At 28.5% G+C, this 18,645-nt stretch overlaps 1 long non-coding RNA gene across 1 annotated transcript; it reads left to right on the plus strand.

Moving 5' to 3' along the window:
- The first annotated feature begins 242 nt into the window (after positions 1 to 242).
- On the plus strand, positions 243 to 5,292 carry LOC122269011 (uncharacterized). The gene is made up of 2 exons (XR_015430997.1): positions 243 to 743; positions 4,739 to 5,292. It is a non-coding gene; the product is annotated as an uncharacterized LOC122269011 (long non-coding RNA).
- The last annotated feature ends 13,353 nt before the right edge of the window (positions 5,293 to 18,645 follow it).

An 18,645-nucleotide genomic window follows, 5' to 3' on the forward strand; every position in this document is an offset into this window, starting at 1 on the left:
GCTCCTTGCACATTCCTCAGACACTCCTTTTCTTGGAAAAAAAAGCTGTCGGCGACCTTTGATGTCAACACATGTTTTTAGTTACGGTACGGTCGCCGTTAGTATTTAATTCTGCTAAAATTTAAGGGGTTAGTTAACTCAGTTCAGTTCGCTCCTTAAGCTCGATTTTTTTGGCTTTTTAGGAAGTTTAACTTCCACTTCTAGCTATTTCTTTAAATACCGCCCATTTTCTGGGAGCGGACACATTCGAAATTTAGTTGTCAAAACAAACACTCGAACCCTTAACAGGGATTTTTTAATTTTTACCCCCTCCTCTCCTTGAGAGACGGAGATGTTTTCATGGTTTCTTACACCCCCCCATGGGTGCTCTTGGCGGTCCGGCTCAGCAGTGATTTTTTCCTTCGAAATGGCCTTGTTTTGTTTTCTTCCTTGGTTCTAAAAATAATGGGAACTTTCAGTTCAAAAAAAAATGGGAATCTCGAATCCCATGCATCCTGATGGTTTGGCTAATAATTTGGCTGTCTCCAGTTCCACTCGCCTAATGTGATCAACAACTAACGGAATGCTCCCAAAAATACCTGTAGAAAATGGAATGTTCTTCTGATGCTCGACAACAAAAAAAATAAAGACCATGTTTTTAGTGTAACTCAAGTGTGATTTTTTGTCTACTTGCCTTAATACAGAAGTTCTGTGCAAACGTTGGATTTACGGATAGGTAATATGGTGATGGTGCTCATCCACAGGTATGTTTTTTTCCTTCGTTCCATAGCAAATAATAGAACAATTGACGGGACATCATAAATTAGAACATTCAAAATATTAGTACATCCATAGCGAAAGAATTTGCCTTTTTCATTTTGTAATTTTTTCATCTTAATAGTGTATATGTAATGTAATACTATCTATTTACTTTTCTAATCTGAAATTTCTACTATAAATATTTAAATTAATATGTATATATTTTATTTCATTAAATGTTTTTATTTTGCGCTTTATATTGAATTGATAATCTTCATTTATCACCTAATAAATGCAACTAATTACTTTAAAAAATAAAATATTAAGCAAAAAGGGAAAATTATAATTCAGACTAAAGTTAAAAAGTGGACTTGCTTTTGGTGCTCTTTTTTTTCTTTCTTTAAATTCTGTTGAAGAAAATTAAAATTAACTAATAGAAGTAAACTGATTTAAAGCAGAATTAGAGAGGATTACCAACAAAATAATTCTGTCGAAGAAAATCAAAATTAACTAATAGAAGTAAACTGATTTAAAGCAGAATTAGAGAGGATTACCAATTAAATTAGAGAGGATTACCAACAAAATAATTCTGTCGAAGAAAATTAAAATTAACTAATAGAAGTAAACTGATTTAAAGCAGAATTAGAGAAGATTACCAACAAAATAATTCTGTCGAAGAAAATTAAAATTAACTAATAGAAGTAAACTGATTTAAAGCAGAATTAGAGAGGATTACCAATTAAATTAGAGAGGATTACCAGCAAAATAATTCTGTCGAAGAAAATTAAAATTAACTAATAGAAGTAAACTGATTTAAAGCAGAATTAGAGAGGATTACCAACAAACTAATTCTGTTGAAGAAAATTAAAATTAACTAATAGAAGTAAACTGATTTAAAGCAGAATTTGAGAGGATTACCAACAAAATAATTCTGTCGAAGAAAATTAAAATTAACTAATAGAAGTAAACTGATTTAAAGCAGAATTAGAGAGGATTACCAACAAAATAATTCTATTGAAGAAAATTAAAATTAACTAATAGAAGTAAACTGATTTAAAGCAGAATTAGAGAGGATTACCAACAAAATAATTCTGTCGAAGAAAATTAAAATTAACTAATAGAAGTAAACTGATTTAAAGCAGAATTAGAGAGGATTACCAACAAAATAATTCTGTCGAAGAAAATTAAAATTAACTAATAGAAGTAAACTGATTTAAAGCAGAATTAGAGAGGATTACCAACAAAATAATTCTGTTGAAGAAAATTAAAATTAACTAATGGAAGTAAACTGATTTAAAGCAGAATTAGAGAGGATTACCAACAAAATAATTCTGTCGAAGAAAATTAAAATTAACTAATAGAAGTAAACTGATTTAAAGCAGAATTAGAGAGGATTACCAACAAAATAATTCTGTTGAAGAAAATTAAAATTAACTAATAGAAGTGAACTGATTTAAAGCAGAATTAGAGAGGATTACCAACAAAATAATTCTGTCGAAGAAAATTAAAATTAACTAATAGAAGTAAACTGATTTAAAGCAGAATTAGAGAGGATTACCAACAAAATAATTCTGTCGAAGAAAATTAAAATTAACTAATAGAAGTAAACTGATTTAAAGCAGAATTAGAGAGGATTACCAACAAAATAATTCTGTCGAAGAAAATTGAAATTAACTAATAGAAGTAAACTGATTTAAAGCAGAATTAGAGAGGATTACCAATTAAATTAGAGAGGATTATCATCAAAATAATTAATAATTAATACCATCAAAATAATTAGCAATAATTTGATTTCTTATTCATACATGCTTTCCAAAAGTCATCTAACTTTTCAATCGTATCCGAACAACGATTCGATTTTTTTTTCTTTTTGCACTATAAAATGATTGATTGCTTACGTTTCCATCAAGAGGAAGAATAAACCAAAGGTTTTGCTAGTGAAGTTTAAGAAAAAGTTTAGCTTCACACGATTTCATCAGAAAAAATGCAATTCAGCCCTATCAATTTCTTGGAACAACTTGTGAGGGTGTGGGAGAAATCACTATCCATATTGAAAGGAAATCAAACAGGGTGGTCATTTCTCAAGAAAACATGCATCATTACATCCACACCTCTGAGACATTCCCATGAGAAAACTCAATTCACATTCGCGTACAAGAGGGCTTATGTTGTTTCCTGTAATACTCCCCTTCCTCTCAAAGGTTTTAATTCATTCAACTCATTCTTTTGATTGCTGTAATTTTGCATTTATAGACACTATATAAAAGCATTAAAAAATCTACACTTTCAGATATAGAACTATTAATGATCAGTTTTCTTATCTGCCAGAGGGGAATTAAATTTTCTGTTCCCCTTGAAAGTAAAATTTTTTTGCGTGAATAATGAAATTCGAGTTCACCTTAAAAGGTATTTTACATTAGGCGTGTTCATCTTAAAAGTGGTTTTTAAGTTTTATATCCGTATACAATAAGACGAGGTATCGAAAATTAGTTCACGAGGGTCGACTATATATATAAATATATATATGTATACATATATAAATATATATAAATATATATATATATATATATATATATATATATATATATATATATATATATATATATATATATATATATATATATGTATATATATATATATATATATATATATATATATATATATATAAAGACAGAAAAGACAAAATGGATAAAAGAAAAAGAGAGATCACCAAAGAAAATTAAGCTAAAGAAAATAAGCTTTAAGCACACATAGAACTCATAAAATAAGTTAAAAATATAGAGAAAACAAGAAAAGAAGATATAAAGATTTTTTAAAGGAGAAAAAAAATTATTAAAAAATATTCACAAATTTAAAAACTTAAAATTTTCTTTTAACAATTATTGTATTAATATGTTTTGCTTTGGCTTTATATTTATTTATATTATTTATTAATACAATATTAAAAAGCACAATTTTTTTCCGGATATAATCGTTTGAGCTGGTGACGAGATTATTTTTTTATCTTACAATTTTTTTTTTTTTTTTTGATTTTTGAAAAAAGTTTTTACATTTGTGAATGTCTTTTAAAAACAATTTTAAATTACTTTTTTCTCCTTTCTTTATACCTTTTTTCCTTGTTTTCTCTACATTTTTTACATTATATATATATATATATATATATATATATTAGTTTTCAGCCCTATACTCCTAGAAGTGTATGGACTATTTTATTTTATAGCCGCAGTTGAAGAGCCGACTAAAGAAGTAAATAAATATCGCAATAAGCTTTTTTAAATTTTCGATCCGATTCCAGCTGAGGTTAATTTTTATTTAGATTTGAAAAAGGAGGGATGAGTACTAATATAGTTTTATTCTCACCAAGAGACACAGAATTTTATGCAATATTCAGGCTATTATGTCCAGAAAAATAATCGACCCATTTAAAATTTACTTTTTAACTCAGAAAACTTTCCAAATAAAAATTTTATTTGCAGTGAAGAATTTAAGTTCATTTGTTCTATCTGCGTTATTACGTTGTTTTGAAAATTTGACTGTGTTTTGTTATTTGCTATTTACAAGTAAAAATGAAATAAATTTTTAGCCCTAATTGAACATGCAAAAATCAATTCAATGCAATTACTTTTTGTTCCACTGGTCAACGGACAAAAGAAATGGGTTTTCAGAATATAATATGATTTTTTCTAATAAATATATATAGTGATTGTTAGATTGATTAATATAAGTCCTTAGCGTTTAATGTTGAATTACTTTTGTAACTTTTATTATTACTTTTGTATTTTACTACATTTTTTAGCAAAGGGTGTTCAAAAACACTATTTTCCGTTTGTAATTCATTGTTGGTCCCTAATTCAATATGTCGGTGGTTATATAATATGTTTTAATGTATTGAATATGTTTTAGTGTATTGAATATGTTTTAATATTTTTTAACGTATTGAATATGTTTTAATATGTTTTAATGTATTGAATATGTTTTAATATGTTTTAATGTATTATAGGTTGCTCAATGTTGCTCAAACAGCGCAAAAAAGACTGATAGAACAGAGAGATAGCTCACACAAATGCCCGAAACAGGATTCGAACCCAGGATCTTCTTGGCACAAGGCCAATTCCAGTTAATAATCTCCCACAATACACTACGATGAGGTTCCGCAATTTGAGGAAACCTTTTTGTCATATATTTGAGAGTTCGCGTTTCGTTACAAACTAAGTGATTTCATGTCGAAATGATTTTCAAAATTAACTAAATATTGTTCAAAGATTGCTGAATCGTCAAATGTGAGAATTTTAATGTGGAGAAAACACTCCAGAAAAAAAAAAGATGTAATCTAGCTGATTTAATAAGAATATGAAAATATATCATTCTTGATAAAATAGGTCTAATATTGTTGTCAAAATGATTCATTCAAGTAATCGAAATCTTGATTAAATTCATAGCACGTGCTAATTAACAGTCTGTCAATGCCAGGGAAGGTAAAAAAAATTACTCTCAATATCTTTCCTTAATATTGTTATTAATACTCAATAAATTTTATCTGACGTAGAAAAATAACTGAATCATTCTTTCGTTAACTCGCATTAATATCAATTATGTATATCCAACTACACAAAGTTATTACTTTCTTTGTCGTGCAGAAATGAAGGAATAGTTCTAGATCAAGATAATTGGTGCCAACTATTTCCTCGACAACAAAACTTTTTAAAATAAATAAAACAAAATAAATAAATAAATAAATAAAAATTAAAAAAACTATGGATTACTAAGGATGTCTCTGTAAGTTTGTAAGATGCAAGTATGAATTAGATTTAATTTTCTCTATGTCAACTTATGGAGAATTACATGAACGTTAATTATTGTGTTACGAAAATATAATTTTTCTTCGTGTGAGAAAACCAAAATATTTAGTCCCGTCTGTTCACCATGCAAAAAAATTAATAAATATATAAAAAGTAAAAATAAAAATAAATAAATAAAAAATAAAAATAATAAAATAAAAATAAATAAATAAAAAATAAAAAAAAAAATAAAATAAAAATAAATAAATAAAAAATAAAAAAAATAAAAATTAATAAAAATAAATGAATAAAAAATAAAGAAATAAAAATAAAGAAAGAAATAAAAACTAAGAAGTTTTAAGGATGTCTTGGAGTTAAGAGTCCTAACTTTTCTTTTCCCTTCGCAACAATCATAAGGAAAAACTAATTGTTAGCGCAGAATTATTAAACATATTTTTCATACTTTTTTCATTATTTTGTATTAATTTAGATCAAATTAAGTGGTAATTATTATATTTAGCATTTTAATATTTTATAGTTATGAAATACAGCATTAAGCACCAGTGTCTTTTTCTGCTTAAAATACGACTTCCTAACACGGCTCACTTCTTAACAATAATTTTTCAAATTTGCACTTAGTTGCAGTTATTTAGATATAAAAGAAATAGTTATGTATCATTGAAATTTCTTTAATTTACAAAATCAATTATTGATAAATTTTTGAATATGAATGAAAAAAAAATTCAAACTACATTTTTTGGATTTTTTATTTTAGTACAAGTATAATTCCGATAATCTAACAGATTTTTTCGTAACTATTAAATTGTTTTTTATAATTAAAAATACCAATATATATTTTTGCTGGTAATTAGAGTGTCCGAAAAATACTTGTAAAGGACACATGAAAAAAAAACATGAAAAATAAAATACATGAAAAGGACACAGATGTCCTATCTGCGTCAAAGGGTTAAGGATGTCTTGGAGTTTGTTTTCTCAAAGATCTATGTCCATTTTAGTCAGTCTTAGCTTTGTCTAGTCTTAGTCAGCTGAATATCATATGGAGAAAGTCTTGTCTTGGATGTCTGGACTTATAAATTCTATGTATGGAGAATTATATGAAAGTTCATTTCTCTATCGTACGAAAATAATAGAATTTTTTTTATAAGGGCAGAACTCCGATAATTGGTCCCAATCTCAGCACGAAAAATAAGAAAAAATTAAATTGTTGAGGATGTTAAATTTAGTTAAATTTTGAAGTAATTAATCAAGAGAAAGTCTGGTCTTGGATGTCAGGACTTATTGATTCTACGTATGGAGAATTATATGAAAGTCCAATTCTCTGTCCTACAAAAATAATAGCACTTTTATTGTAAGGGCAAAACTACGATAATTAGTCCCAACCTCTGTACGAAACATAAGAAAAAATTAAATTGTTGAGGTTGCCTTAGAGTTAAATTCTACTTTCTTCATTTTCATATAAACATACATAAGCTTTAATTACTCTAAATTTTAGTCAACCTTAGTCTTGTCTAGTTTTAGTCAGCTTAGATATCATATGGAGAATGTCTTGTCTTCGATGTCTAGACTTTTATATTCTACCTAAGGAGTATTATATGAATGTAAATTTTTTGTCGTTCCAAAATAATTGAATTTTCCTTATAAGAGCAAAACCATGATAGTTGGTCCCCGACTGTTACCTCTGAAACAAAATATTAGAAAAAAAACTTTACATTTGATGCCTCAGAATTAAAATTTACTTTCATCTATTTCGTTTTAAAATATGAAAAATTATATGAGCGTGAATTTCATTGTGGTACAAAAATAATAGAATTTCTCTGGTAATGGCAAGACCATGATAGCTGCTCACGACTTTTCTTTCTGCTATAAAATATTGGGAGAAAAATTATACTATCTTTATGATGTCTTGAAGTCTGTTTCCCATTAGATTTAAGTCAGTTTTTGTCAGCCTCAGTCTTGTCTAGTCTTGATCAGCTAGATACCATATGGAGAAAGTCTTGTCTAGGATGTCTCAACTTTTAGATCCTACCTATGGAGAATTAAATGAAAGTTCATTATTTTGTCGTACAGAAATAATAGAATTTTTTTTGTAAGGGCAAAACCACGATAATAAGTCCCAACCTCTGCACGAAACATAAGAAAAAATTAAATTGCTGAGGATGCCTTGAAGTTAAATTCTACTTTCCACATTTTCATATTAACGTATAGACAATTATACGAACGTTATCTTCTTTGTTGCAGAAAAATAATGGAATTTCTCTTGTATGTACCAAGTGTTTAGAACTGTTCTCTCTGGGACAAAACAGTTGGAACAAAAACGTAAAATTATTTAGGATGTCTTGGAGTTAGATTCTACTTTTCCTATATTAACGTATGGAAAATTATCTGAAAGTTTGCTTACAATTTATTATGGCACTAATTTATCGAATGAAATATTTTTTGTTTTATATATTGAAATTTATTTTATGGAACTTAAATTACAAATTTAAATTTTTCAGGGTTGCTTTTTTAAAGCTAGTACATTGGCTTCTTCTTCCATCAGCAAGACAGCCTAGTACAGACTAGAGCAGTCCCAACTAGTCTCCATCTAGTTCGATCAGACACTAGGTTTCTCTATTCATTAATTCCCATGGTTTTGAGATCTTTTTCCACAAAATCAATCCATCTGGTGTTTAGTCCTTCCTTCTTTCGGTTGCTTCTAAACTTCCCAAAATAAAAGTTCGTTTGCTTGTAAACTTCCCTAAAGTAAATATTCGGTTGCTTGAAAACTTCCCACAAGTAAAAGTTCGGCTGCTTGTAAACTTTCCAAAAGTAAAAGTTCGCATGCTTGTAAACTTTTCTTCTTAAAAGGATCACCATCAAAGTTCTTGACCCAGCCATCTTATTCTATAGGATTTATCAACTGAAATTATGCTTGGTTGATTAAATTTTCTGTATAATTCATAATTGTACTGAGTCTGACAAACACCATTTTCTTTAACAGCTTTTTCTTTCAAATATTGGTAGTTACTTTTCCTCAGTTTTATTTAAAAACCAGCATTCGCTGCCATGAAGTAATACAGATAAAATTAGAGTATTATATAAATTAATTTTAGTTTTAATGGAAATGAGCTTTGATTTCAGTTGGTTTCTCAGTCCAAAATAATACTGATAAAACTCTTTGGGATTTCTGAACTGGTACATTGGTATCGGGAAGGTTTTTAACAACACTTAAACACTTACAAATTAAAATTAAATAGTTAAGTTCCATAAAATACATTTCAGAGAATAAAATGAAACGTTTTCAAAATTATTTACTAGTGTCTTAAAGAATTGACGTTTCTATTAGTTTCTATTCATTAACATAGGTTTTAAGAAAAATAGAATCAGACTCCAATAGAATCTTTTAATATAGACCGGGAAATATAAATTTTCAGTTAGTAGCCAGGGGCCAGTAGACTCTAATGACTTGGTAGCCACTTTTCCCTCAAACTCGGTGACCAATACCGATAGCTCCGATTTATTTAATAGCCAATTTTTATTTCTTACTTATTAAATTTTATTTAACAAAAATGTCCACTAAAAGTATTTTAAAGCAATAAAAAAATAATTCAACAATAAAAATAATATAAAAATATGAGAAAAATTTAGTTAAACATACTGACTTGACTTCACAGTGCTCAATGAGTAATAAAAAAAATTCGAAAAAAATTATTAGAAAAAGTGACAGGTTGTTTACATAATTTAAGTCGCCACTTTTTCTGCTAACTCGGCACGTGGCGAGTAGTTATTTTTAGGTCTATTTTAATTCGTCTTGCAGTTTCCTTACATCTGTCGACTTACATTGGTCTTTCTTACATTGACTTAAATTATAGCTTACAATGGTCGACAGCAACAGAATTAAGTTTTCCTTATCTTTAGAAAATTTCTAAGCTAATGTTCAATTTAATAAGATACTCATTTCCTCTTTTTTTCTGATAGCACCTTTTGAATTTAAAAATAGAGAGCAAATAAACGGAAGTTTTTTTTATTATTTTATCTCAAGTGACTGATTAAATGGCATGATTTTAATAAAAATAAAAACAAATTAAAATCAACAGATAAAGTTTATGTATTTCTGTAATTTATCATATTTTGTATCTTATCGTACAAAAAGTTATTTTAGATACAGACTAAGGGCACAATAAAGTTATACACGTGTGTATGACTAAAACCACTTCTTTTTTGATAAACATTCTCTTATCTTGGTTTTGCTTTATTAAGATAAATAATATAATCTTATCTGTAATTTAAGGCGGAAAAATTGTGGAGTGCTCACAATAGGTCGTTTTCGAAGGAAAATAACGAATTAAGACAAGAGTTTATTTCTTATTGATTAAAGTTTACAACTAAGAAAATCACTGTTCACAAAAAAAAAAAAAAATATTAAAAAAAAAAAAAATTAAAAAAAAAAAAAAAGAAAACTGAAACTCTTAGTAAAACGTTTTCAAACGGAAAAAGACTAAAGACAAGAGTTAATTCATTATTGATTAAATTTTAAAATTTTAATCGAAAACAAAAGAAAAACACAAAAAGGAGACTTTAATTTCAATTCACACAAAAATTTTACCCCCCCCCCCCAAAAAAAAGGAAAAAAATCAGAGAAAAAATTGGAATTCTCACTACAAAGTGTTTTTAAACGAAAAACGACGAATTAAGACAAGTGTTTATTCATCATTGATTAAATTTTACAATTTAAAAACAAAAACAAAAGAAAAACATAAGAATAAAACTTGAATTTTGTATCAAGCGAAAATTCCATCAATAAAGGAAAAAAAGGAAAAAAAGAAAGAACTGGAATTCATACTATAAAGTATTTTCAAACAAAAAAAAGACTAAGAAGAAGAGTTTATTTATTTTAGCTAAATTTTACAAAAGAAAAGCAGGAAAAGAAAACTTAAACTTCAATTTAAAGACCAAAAAAAGGAGAAAAGAATAGGACAACTGTCAGAGAGGTACATTGATTTAATTTTAGAATTTAAAAAGAAAACAGAAGAAAAACATAAAAAGGAAACTTTAACTTCAATTTAAACAAAAATTCAATCACAAAAAAAAAAAAAAAAAAAAAAAAAAAAACTGAAATTACCACAATAAAGTGTTTTTAAACGAAAAACGACTAATTAAGGCAAGATTGATTCATTATTAATTAAATTTTACAATTTAAAAAGAAAACAAAAGAAAAACATGAAATTTTTCTTTAACTTCGATTCAAACAAAAATTCAATCACTGAAGGTAAAAAAAAAAAAAAAAAAAAAAACTCGAAATTATACTATGAAGTTTTTTAAACGAAAAAAGACTAAAGACAAGAGTTTATTTATTCTTTGTCAAATTTTACAATTTAAAAAGAAAATAATAAAAAAATATAAAAAGGAAACTTTAACTCCACTTTAATCACTTAAAAAAAGAAAGAAAAACTGGAATTTTCACTATAAAGTTCTTAGCACTTCGCTGTAGAACAGTTTAATGAGAACCGATACCGTGCACTCTCGGTCCCTACGCAGGCTGATCAAAGTGGTCCACCACCAGCTTACTGACCGTAGCCAGTGATGCTTGACTTCGGTGTTCTACTGGCAACCGTGTCTTTATGATCAGTCCTCTGTGGGACAATTATAAAGGAGTTTTACGAAATAGTGTATACTTTTTCATTGCATTTTCCACTTTTTGTTTTATGGGGTTAATCCATGTGAACAGTTAACGGCTAAATTTTCATATCGAATTTGGATTAGCAAATTATTTTTGAAAATATCTAGAAAATTACTTGGCATATAATTTTGGCCTATTATTTTTAAAATCATAACAAATATTTCGTATCTTCCTACTTTCATTTTAAAAGCAATTATTATATAATATTTCGTATTTAAACTCTATTTCTCAGTGATATAAAATCCCTTATTTACGTTAGTGTTTATTTTCCGAATTTATTCTGCGACATTCACAATCTATCGACTATCTTCTTTCACTATAGCTTCCTAAAATAGAAAGTTTTCGCTTTTCAATCAATAGCTTTTCCACCGCAAAGCTCAATTCAGGAATTTAAAATAAGTGTAAGTATTCATTATTGAAAAGCTTTTAAAGGAAGCATTTCATGTAAGAAGGATTCTTGAAAGTATTTGCTACGTTTATTTTATTTAAAGAAGAATTCCGTGTAAGGATTCTTAAAATAATTTGCTGTGTTTACTCAAGAAGAATTTCATATAAGGATTCTTGAAATTATTTGCTGTTTACTTTATTAAAAGAAGAATTTCATGTGCGGATTTTTGAAATAATTTGTTGTCTTTACTTTATTAAAAGAAGATTTTCATGTGCGGATTTTTGAAATAATTTGTTGTCTTTACTTTATTAAAAGAAGAATTTCGTGTAAGGATTCTTGAAATAATTTGTTATCTTTACTTCATTAAAAGACGAATTCCGTGTAAGGATTCTTGAAATAATTTGCCTTGTTTACCTTATTAAACAAAAAATTTCTTGTAAGGGTTCGTGACATAATTTTCTGTATTTACTTTACAAAAGAAGAATTTCATTTAAGGATTCTTTGAAATAATTTACTATGTTTACTTTATTGAAAGAAGAATTTCATGTAAGGATTCTTGAAATAATTTGCTGTGTTTACTTTATAAAAGAATAATTTAATGTAAGGATTTTGAAATAATTTGCTACGCTTACTTTATTTAAAAGAAGAATTTCGGGTAAGGATTCTTGAAATAATTTGCTATGTTTGCTTTATTAAATTCATTTGCAAAAAGAAGGAACTCCGCTGCCATTGTGTCAGAGAATTTCGTGTAAGGATTCTTGAAATAATTTGCCGTGTTTACCTTATTAAACAAAAAATTTCATATAAGGATTCTTGAAATAATTTTCTGTATTTACTTTACAAAAGAAGAATTTCATGTAAGGATTTTTTGAAATAATTTATTATGTTTACTTTATTGAAAGAAGAATTTCATGTAAGGATTCTTGAAATAATTTGCTGTGTTTACTTTATAAAAGAATAATTTCATGTAAGGATTTTTGAAATAATTTGCTATGTTTACTTTATTAAAAGAAGAATTTCAGGTAAGGATTCTTGAAATAATTTGCTATGTTTGCTTCATTAAATTCATTTGCAAAAGAAAGAACTCCGCTGCTATTGTGTCAAAAAAAGACTGCATTATCTAGTCACATCACGAGATAAAGTCTGAACTATCCCCTTTATTCTCGAATGACTGAAGCTATAGCATGACCTCAAGTTTAGAATGGTATATAAGTATAGTAAAGTGGCTATTCGTTACTTGATAATATCCTTTTTATGCCACCTGGTGTAGTATTCCTGTCTCGAAAATGGTGCGAAACAAGAAGAAAGATGATGAAAATCATTGATTCAATAGGGAACTCATGGAATAGGCAATAACAAGATTCTAAAACTCGAACGATTTCTCAACTTAAGTTACGTTTATGAGATAATATGTGAAAAGACTTGGTATTCTCGGAATTTTTATTATTAGATTTCTACTTAAATTTGCAAGTAATATTTTATATTTGGATTAATAAGATTTTTACGAATTTCATAAATTCTAAGAATTCCTGTGCCATAAATCGATTCAAGAAAATTAGTATCATGGCAAAAATGAAGTGAAAACAGGTCACCCACTGTGAGGAGGTAAGCGGTAAGTTATAAACATACGAGAGTCAGATTCCCATACTTTTGCATTAGCATGCGCACATCACCTCTGCGCATCCTAACGCAAAAGTATGGTCATCCGTATGCCTCTTTCTCTCCGCTTGCCTGCTCAGTGTGTAGCCTGCCTAAGGATTGCCATGTTTTGAGCTCTAACTTAGTTTTTTATAACTTCAATCAAAATTAAATGGATTATCAAATTGAATGGTGAAAAGCACAAGTCCTATTGCAAACAGCACAAGTACAATGACAATATAGGATGACGTGCTTTCAAGCTTAGACGTAACATACAGAAGAGTCCTGGGCTTAAAAATAAACAAAAATTCTTACTACGAATTCATAAAAGTCGGGAAAAACAATTCGAATTGCAAGATATTCATTTTTTTTAACATCATTTTAAAGAATGTAATTTTAAATTGTGAAATACAAAATTTGAACAAAATCGGTCGAATTGTTCATATACGACATTTTTAAAAATTGATAACTTAGAAACTATTTGACCGATTGCACTCAAATTTTGCATTTAGTCATTTAAAATTACGTAATTTAAAATTTTGCATTTAGTCAAAATGAAGAAAAATTTTATATATCTTACAACTATCAAGTAAAATAAAAAATTGAATTATCCTTGTATAAACGAATTTTATAATTGTGAGCAAACATTTTTCAATTCGCTTAAAAAATTCACGAGATATGGTGACATTCGCGTACGGCTGCCTCCCACTTTTTGAGGGTCAAAAAATATATGTTATTTAGAGAAAACAAATTTTTGTGACTGATTTTGTAACTTAAAATATTGTCTGCGCTAATTAATTAGCGTATATGAGGCCAGGCTCTCGAACCATTAAGATTAAGACCTAGTGCGGGAAAATCCGATTATTGGATCAAAAGTAATTCAGGCTGTTACAATTCTTATTTTGCGCACTGTATAACAAATATACGAATTATTTAAAATTTGATTTCTCAGGAACTCTTCGATCCTCAAACTTGTCCTGTATTTTGGCATATAAAACTACATTCTTTAAAATGATCTAAAAATTTTTATATCTTACATTTATTAATTCAAAACAACAAAGAGTTATTAAAAATTATTTATTGTATGGAATTATCTTTGGATAAACGAATTTTATAATTGCGTGCAAACATTTTTGCATTCCCTTAAAATTTAAAGAGATATATTCGCAAAACGAATAATTAGCCTTAAGGAGTCCTAACTTTGGACAGCTCTACTGACCAAATTATTAAGACCAGATTGCTATTCACTATATTTTCTAGGTTCGCCGATAAGATAGGTATGTTCATCCAGAGAACGTAGGGTTTTGTGTCTCATTTCGGAACTTAAAGACGCCCGGTGGCTGAGCGGTAACGCTTTGCACTGTCGTGCCACAGGTCCCTGGTTCGATCCTCGGGCCGGGCAAGGTTGACTCAGCCTTTCATCCCTTCAGTGGGTCGATAAATGAGTACCAAGCAGGCTTGGGAACTAAACACTGGAGGTTCCGCGTTCGGCTGACCACCTGACCGGAACATCTGCTCCTGCACCCCAGAGCCCAAGGTCAAGAAAACTGAGATGGGCACAGTAGGCCTTGGCCCTTAAGCGCTGTCGCGCCGCTGAGTTTAGTTCGTAACTTAAAATCCTTTAAGATTGAGCCCTAATACGGGAAGATCAGATCAGTAGATCAAAAGTTATTCATGGTTGTCGTCCCCCCCCCTCTTTTTTGCTCACTTTTCTGTTAACATTGCCCCCACAATCTCTTTGTATGGGCAATGTTAACAGAAAATAATTTTAAAATACTATTTTTATGGTATAAAGTTGTACCAAAAGTTGAGAAGAATTAATTATTAGAATCTGGGTTTCATTAGGGTTAATATGCATTAATTGTAAAAAAAAAAAAAAAAAAAACCGCTTACATTAACTGTTATAAGCTAATATTTCAGTGAGAGAAGAACAGAAATCTTTCTGATCTGTATATTCCATAATTCTTTTAGAAATTCTATCTCCTTCTGATTTTTTTTCAAAATCACGGGCTTTGGGAGAACAAAAAACCCAAACTTGGATCCAGATATCCAAAAATGAGCCTGAGCTTATTTTTAGAGGAAACTCATTCATTTGTAAAGCATTCGACAAATATTATACAGTGGAACAGAATTCATTCATTACTTAAACATACAGTAATTTATTCATTATTTATATGAAATTTCATATATGTTTCTGCTCTTTTATAGATTTATCTAAAATCTACGGATGCGTAATACTTTTTCACAATAGCAATATAAATCTTATGTGAACAGCCCTCGCAATAATTTTGAAAAGTTTTACAAACATTAATGAAAGGTTTTATATAGTAGAGCAGACATATCTATGTTTATAGGGATTATTAAAACGTTTATTGAAATATTTTCGTTCATTTCTATTGTTGCAATTTTAATATGGTTAATTTTTACTTTAAAAAACATTTTTCTTTCAATTATAAATTATAAAACTTGTTTGATTATTAAATACTTTAATAAAATCAAGAAACATATAAGTAAAAATAATAAGGTAACACAAAATTTCATGGTAAAAAAAGTTCGTTTTTAACGCTAACAAAATCCATAATTCGTAATCTTAACATTACGGATTTAATTAACGTATAAATAAAAATTTTCCTCAAAATTTTATTTAAGTTCATCAATTTTTCAAATTTTACTTAATAACCTTTTAATACTTTTAATTAATTTACAAGAAATTTCTTTTAAAAGTAATTAACAAAAATAAATTAGCTTAAATTTCCTTTTACCAAAATATTTGCTTGTTTTCTTCCTTTTTAAGAGTATATAACTTTTAACTAGCACTTTAATGGAAGAATACTATTAGTTTGTTGCTCTAACTATTTTACGTCTACTTATAAATCATGCATGAAACAACTATAAAGCCTGTCTGGCCTATTGTAAACTTGACATTATAGCTTGTAGACACGAAACATTTACTTTCAACTTTAAGTTCACGTGTTTTTTTTCCTTTTTAATAAATTATTTTATTCTTTTACCTTAAAATATCTTATTTCTGTTGAAACTTTATTTATTTTTGCATTTTTCACTTTACTATAAAAGATATGAGTGACAACTAATTTGATTTTTTGTTCATAATTAAAATTTTGTCGGTGAACTTTTAAATCTTGACAAAATTCGAAATGCGTGTTTACGAAAATCGACGTAGCAATGAACTCTGTTTTTCAATCGCGTATTTTTTTAAACGTGTATTTTTTAAAACGTGTAAACGTGCATAACTAATAAATCCAAATATAAATTCGTATTATGATAACGTCCATTTGCATAAATCACTTTGTAAATTTTATAATATTAGTCTTTTTTAAAAAGACTTTAAAAGCTAAGAGTTGTTTTTACTAGGTTGCTACAGGCATTGTAAATTTAGTTGTAAATTCACATTATAGGAATTTAGAGTTTTAAAGCTCACTTTATTGCTTAAAGTTCTGAATGCGAAGACATTGCCTGAAAAGTTACATCTTTAATATATCTAGCCGCCCCCAGTGGAGAGGCTAACTGGGGGGGGGGGCATTTGTTCCCTGGTGTAGCCGTAGAGCGGAATCAAATACATGAAAAATGATTAAAAATAAATTCCGCTTTTCTCTTTCAAATAGCCCCAATTTAGTATAGGGGAGCCTCGATGACTCAGAGGATAGAGGGTTCGCCTTCCGATGAGTTAAACCGGGTTCGAATCCCAGCGATGGCTGTTCGATATGAATCCTCTTCCGTCTTGCACCGACCACAGCGCTGACGTGAAATATACTCTGTTACTGTTAGGGTTGTTACCAAAGATAATCGTTTTTAAAATTACTCAGTAGATGATACTACCTTCTTTTAATATTGCTTTCATGATTCGGTAAGTGGGAATAATCATTTTAAGAAACAACGATATGTGGGAATAATCATTTTGAAAAACAATCTTGAAATGAAAGATTACTTTTGAGGATTTTTGGATTTTTAAAAGGTGAGTACTTCTTTTTATGTTGTTCAGTCTGCTATCGACTTTGATTAATGAAGTTAATTAGTAAATAAAATGATTTAGTGAAGCTTTCCAAGTCCTTTTTTTCAAGGTGAGAATTATTTGAAAAGTGTTTCCAGATTTCACCACGTGGAGGTAGTTAGCATTAAAATCCTTCTTCATTTATTTATTTGTTTACGAATCCTAACAAATCATTATACATTATGACATAATTAGCATAATTACAATAATAATTCAATGCAAAAAAGGGTATTGCGAATCCTAACAAATCATAAACATAATTACATAATTATAATTACAAAAATAATGGCATACAAGAAGGATATTGCAAATCCTTACAAATCATAATACATTATTACATAATTAGCATAGTTACATAAATAAGGGAATACAAAAAAAAAAAAAAAGGATAGTTTTCATTGAAACTTAGAAAAGTTGTTCACTAAGTCATAAGAAAATTTTTGACAATCCCAGTGGACTGATCGTTAAGACACGGTTCCCAGAACATCACCGTAGTCAAGCATCACTGGCTGCGGTCAGTGTGCGGGAGGGAGACCACTTGGATCAGTCTGCGTAGGGACCGAGGGTGTGCGGTGTGGGTCCTCGTTAAACTGTTCTACCGTAAAGTGCTCGACTTCGCGTGCAGGTCGTTGGGCTACCGAAGCAGGGGTGCCATCCCCTTGACTGAGGATCAAAATTGTGATGGCTTGTCTTCGGATCATCCTCAGGGATGTTTTCTAGACCGTCACCAATAGCCCATTGTGCAGCTCTAGTGCGACGTAAATTAACTACAACAACAACAAAATCTTAATAATTTGGACGTTTAATTTGACACTTTATAATTTTTAAATATTTGATAATCCTTTAAAATTCTTGTTTTTCTGTCACTGGAAATAATAAATAAATTATTTAATAAACTAAGGAAACATTATAATTAAGGCAATTGTAACATGACCTTTGTAATAATAAAAAAAGGATGGAATGTGTATATTAAAATAGACGAACCGATTAGTTACAGAATCGGGAAGGGGCCGAAATGGAGGGTCAGAAATGTTATGAACCAAAATAGTATATATAGTATAAAATTATAGCTTTGCATTAAGTGCAAGACATTTAAACTATGGCTTTCTTATTTTTCCTTTCAATGGAGCTTCTAAAAACTCCCTAATGTAAAATAAAGTTTTCTTTTCAAAAAAAAAAATTTTTTTTTTTTCCTTCTTCTTGTGTTCATCAAAAAAAAAAAAAAAAAAGAAAGAAAAAAAATTTATAATAATAGTTCCAACCAGTATGACAACTATGTATAAGATTAATGCACCGACAATGGTGCAACGTATTTTCAGAACAGCTGATAAAGAAAACATTTAATGCAATATGACATTACAAACTAGAGACTATGACATCTAAAAATGATTTTTTACTTGACATTTTTTTAGTA

This window comes from Parasteatoda tepidariorum, chromosome 12 (assembly GCF_982258835.1).
Source record: "Parasteatoda tepidariorum strain Cologne lab strain chromosome 12, Ptep-v5.0, whole genome shotgun sequence".
In the NCBI taxonomy this organism is placed as follows: domain Eukaryota; kingdom Metazoa; phylum Arthropoda; class Arachnida; order Araneae; family Theridiidae; genus Parasteatoda; species Parasteatoda tepidariorum.